Source organism: Myotis lucifugus, unplaced genomic scaffold (genome assembly GCF_000147115.1).
Source record: "Myotis lucifugus unplaced genomic scaffold, Myoluc2.0 scaffold_84, whole genome shotgun sequence".
NCBI lineage: Eukaryota > Metazoa > Chordata > Mammalia > Chiroptera > Vespertilionidae > Myotis > Myotis lucifugus.
Window position 1 is genome coordinate 1,509,967 of NW_005871132.1, and position 5,082 is coordinate 1,515,048.

At 40.8% G+C, this 5,082-nt stretch overlaps 1 pseudogene; it reads left to right on the forward strand.

Moving 5' to 3' along the window:
• Positions 1–394: 394 nt before the first annotated feature.
• On the forward strand, positions 395–1,343 carry LOC102423690 (annotated as a pseudogene).
• Positions 1,344–5,082: the final 3,739 nt, after the last annotated feature.

Consider the following 5,082-nt stretch of genomic DNA (forward strand, 5'->3'; position numbering starts at 1 on the left):
CTGCTCCAGAGAAGGGGGGGCAGTAAAGAATGGGGGCAGGGGAGAGGAAAGAATGTGGAGCGTCCGCGATGAAGATGAAGAGGTGCTTGAGAACGAGGCTCGGAAGCCTGTCCAAGAGGTCTGTTCTGTTTGCCCCATGGCTGCCCCTTAGGAAGGGCAGAGAGCATGACTTTGAGGGCTCTCTGTGCACTGAGTCAAGTTCCACAGCCAACTGGAATTGGCCTCAGTTTCCTGGTCTATAAAATGGATTCAGTGTGTCCCAGTGCCTTCGCTGACCTTTGAGGGCCAATTGAGATACTATTTAAAGAAAATGAGGGTTTCCTCTTGCCAGGCGTCCTTGTGGGAGTGACATCATCTTTAAACCCTGTGTGGTAATCCCTAATGCACCGCCATGATGCCCAGGGAAGACAGGGCGACCTAGAAGTCCAACTACTTCCTTAAGATCATCCAACTTCTGGATGATTATCCAAAATGCTTCATTGTGGGAGCAGACAATGTGGGCTCCAAGCAGATGCATCAGATCCGCATGTCCCCCCGGGGAAGGCTGTAGTGCTGATGGGCAAGAACACCATGATGGGCAAGGCCATCCAAGGTCATCAGGAAAACAACCCAGCTCTGGAGAAACTGCTGCCTCATATCGGGGGAATGTGGGCTTTGTGTTCACCAAGGAGGACCTCACTGAGATCCGGGACATGCTGCTGGCCAATAGGTGCCAGCTGCTGCCCGTGCTGGTGCCATTGCTCCGTGTGAAGTCACTGTGCCAGCCCAGAACACTGGTCTGGGGCCAGAGAAGACCTCCTTCTTCCAGGCTTTAGGCATCACCACTAAAATCTCCAGGGGCACCACTGAAATCCTGAGTGATGTACAGCTGATTAAGACTGGAGACAAAGTGGGAGCCAGTGCAGTCACACTGCTGAACATGCTGAACATCTCCCCCTTCTCCTTTGGGCTGATCATCCAGCAGGTGTCTGACAATGGCAGCATATACAACCCAGAAGTGCTTGACATCACAGAGGAAACTGCATTCCCACTTCCTAGAGGGTGTCCGCAATGTTGCCAGCGTATGCCTTCAGATTGGTTACCCAACTGTTGCGTCAGTACCCCATTCTATCATCAGTGGGTACAAGCGAGTTCTGGCTTTGTCTGTGAAGACTGATTACACCTTCCCACTTGCTGAAAAGGTCAAGGCCTTCTTGGCTGATCCATCTGCTTTTGTGGCTGCTGCCCCTGTGGCCACCGCCACCACTGCTGCTCCTGCTGCTGCTGCAGCCCCAGCCAAGGGTGAAGCGAAGGAAGAGTCAGAGGAGTTGCATAAGGATATGGGATTTGGTTTCTTTGATTAATTACCAAAAAACAACCAGCTCAGCCAGCTGTATTTGAGAAACAAGAAAATAAAGGCTTACTTCTCTTAAAAAGAAAAGAAAATGAGGGAAGAAGTGAGAAAGAAAAGGAAGGGCGAGCAACACAAAAGGGAGATTGGAAGGAACCTGTAAACCTATTGTCACTTAAATAGGGAATATAGTCAATAGTTTTGTAATGATGGTATGATGCCGGGTGGGTACTGGAAATATCAGGGAACACTTTGTAAAGTATATGATTATCTAACCACTATTCTGTAACTAATATAAAACCTGAAACTAATACAAAATAATATTGAATGTAAAGAAATGAAAATAGGAGTGAAATTTTTATAAATTTCAAAGTTTAAATAAAGGCTGTAAAGAAAGGAAGGGGGAGGATACAAATAATGTTTTTCATTTTACCACTTTATTGTATTTTCAGTACATGAAAAAGACAGTTGTCTTTATATGGTGCTTTATACTTTTCTAAGTCATTATCTCATTTGATGTTCAGGGCAACTTAAAGACAAGATAATTATTCCCTCCACTATTCAAAGAAAGGAAATCTTGGTGTCTGGCCTCAATGATTCAATCGTCACACCCTTATTGTAAAACAGGGTTAGTGAAATTTTATGTGAAAGGTCATATCTATACTAATAAAAGCCTTGGGGGCTATCTATACTAATAAAAGCCTTGGGGGCAATCAGGCCAGCAGGGGAGGGCAGTTGGGGGCTACCAGGCTGGCAGGGGAGCAGTTAGGGGGCAATCAAGCTGGTAGGCAGAAGTGGTTAGGGGCAAACAGGCAGGCAGGCAGGCAGGCGAGCGGTTAGGAGCCAGCAGTCCCGGATTGTGAGAGGGATGTCAGACTGCCAGTTCAGGGATCAGGCCTAAACCGGCAGTTGGACATCCCCCAAGGAGGTCCCAGATTGGAGAGGGTGCAGGCAGGGCTGAGGGACACCTCCCCCCCATGCACGAATTTCTTGCACTGGACCACTAATATTTTATAAGATTTGAAGATCTTTTGCTGGTGAGACACTAAACAAAGACACTTGGATAGATGAAAGGCAGAACTCTTTGTTATTTACAACTCACAACAAGAAAAGGCTCACACACAAGTCACATAAGAGGTTGTACTAGGAACAAGATAACAGCAAGCTGGAGGTATAGGAGGCATTTTATGTATAGCAAGCAAGGTGGGGTTAGCTAGATTTCACGGGATCCTTGTGGATTGCCTAATTGAATGATTTTGCAGTTTCCTTGGCATAGGGCAGTAATGGGGAACCTTTTGAGCTTGGCGTGTCAGCATTTTGAAAAACCCTAACTGAACTCTGGTGCCGTGTCACATATAGAAATTTTTTTATATTTGCAACCATAATAAAACAAAGATTTATATTTTTGATATTTCTTTTATATATTTAAATGCCATTTAACAAAGAAAAATCAACAAAAAAATGAGTTCGCATGTCACCTCTGACACGCGTGTCATAGGTTCACCATCACTGGCATAGGGGGTATCCCTTGTTATCTGATACTTGGCTCCAGGATGATTCCAGCAGGTACACAGAAACCCCAGAGTGTGAGGGCTGTGATAAGGAAAATAGTTGGAGGGTGGTAATCAGCTGCTTAGGAAAGGGAAATGACTGGTCTCTAAACAGGGTCCCAAAAATGACTAAAACTAGTATTAGGAAAGAAAATAATATATGCAGACAGATACATACATACATACATACATACATAAGAATAGAAAGAAAAGTAGATGATTGATAGAGTGAAAAAGGACCAAACATTGTTATTAATATCATGAGAATCAAAGATTGTCAGGATAAGCAAAAACTATAATCTTTAATTTGAGTTGGATGGATGAGCAATCACTCTTGATTTCATTTCCCATTGCAAAAAATACATATTTTTTAGTTTTGTCCACTGAAGAGGGCTAAAACCAATGGCAATTCAGTAGCAATTAGTATCTTCAGTGTCCATATTATGATCTCTAAATTCCATTTGTAATTAAGAGGATCCATGACTTCCAGGAAAAATACCTGAATCCATGTTTGGGCAGGAAATGTAAATGTGTAAGATGTAGACACATTGCTTAAAAGCAAGAAATTATCAAAACAACACAGGAACCAAATTTAAAGGGTTTCTAATAACCTCTGTGTTATGATCCACCAAGTGTTCTTTTCTTTTTTTAATCCTCACCCAAGAATATTTTTCCATTGATTTTTAGAGAGTAGAAGGGAGGGGGAAAGACAGAGAGAAACATCGATATGAGAAAGACACATTGCTTGGTTGCCTCCTGCATGTACCCTGGCCAGGGCCTGAGCCAGGGAAACCAAGGTACATGCCCTTGAGTGGAATTGAACCCGGGACTCTTCAGTCTGCAGGCAGATGCTCTAGCCACTGAGCCAAACTGGCTAAGGCCCACCAAGTGTTCTTAGCTAACATATACATGGGATCTTGAATTTCAAAGCAGTTTAGATTCACCAGTAGACCTGGTTCTTCTGGGCAAAAGCTTAGCCTAAAAATGACTGGACTGGGAAAGGTCTATGCCCACTGTCTCAGGAACCTAAGAGCACATTTCACCTTTAACAACCAACTTAGTCTATTGATAGTCTATTAGTCTGCTGATTTCAGCCCTCCTGGTAATGTTATCTCAGGAAGCTTATCTGTTCCAAGTCACTAGAATCTTGGTAGGTCACTCTTGTCTATATTGATAGGTTTCAGTAACTTGAACCTTGGGGAAAGAAAGGGTGTCCCAATTCCTTTTTTGCCAGGAAGTCCCTAAAGTTTCTTTTATTATTATTATTCAAAATGTTTCATACACTCTTCCTCCACTCACCAAGCACATTTCATACTGAATATATTTTCTTACACCCCAAAATAATTCATATTTTTCCTCCTAAACTCAATAAACCAATAAAACAAAGCAAAAACTCAATAGCAATAGTATGAAATATTAAATAAAAATATAAAAAGAATAAACAGTTATTTTATACTAACAAAACTTACAACTTTTAGAATAAAAGAATCATGGAATTTTATGTGTTAAATAACACAATAAACTACATAAAGCAAAAATGTTAGAGAGACAATTATTAGGGAAATTTCAATGCAACTCTCTCTTTTGCTCAATCAACTGATAAAAAGTATTGAAATATGTTGACAAGTTGACAAGTGATAATATAATTAAGAAAATTATTACAAGGCACATTTGGATTTTTAATGCTACAAACAGATTTTAGATTTCCTTTTCAAGAATCATGGAACATTTGTAAAAATTGTAAGGGCCCAAGTTCTCTTATCAAAAAAGAAAAAAGTAAACAGATTTAGTTATTTATGCACTAGAGAATTAAGTTATAAATTAGTAATAAATACTTTTTAAAACCCTGGCTGGTGTGACTCAGTTGTTAGGCATCGTCCCTTGCACCAAAAGATTGCCAGCTCAATTCCCAGTCAGGGCACATGCCCAGGATTCTGGCTAGATCCCTGGTAGGGGCATGCAAGAGTCACATCAAAGTTTCTCTCTCCCTCTCTCTCTAAAAATCAGTAATAATAAAAAAAATTTAATGTAATACTTTTTAAAAACTCAAATTAACGAAATTTAAAAATTCTTCCAAATTACTATTTAATCAAAGAAATAAATTAAACCATAAACTATTTAGGAAATGAAAAAATGAGAACATTGTGTATTAAAATATGAAGTGGAGCTCTAATATTGATTTTGCCTTTCTTTCCATTGATT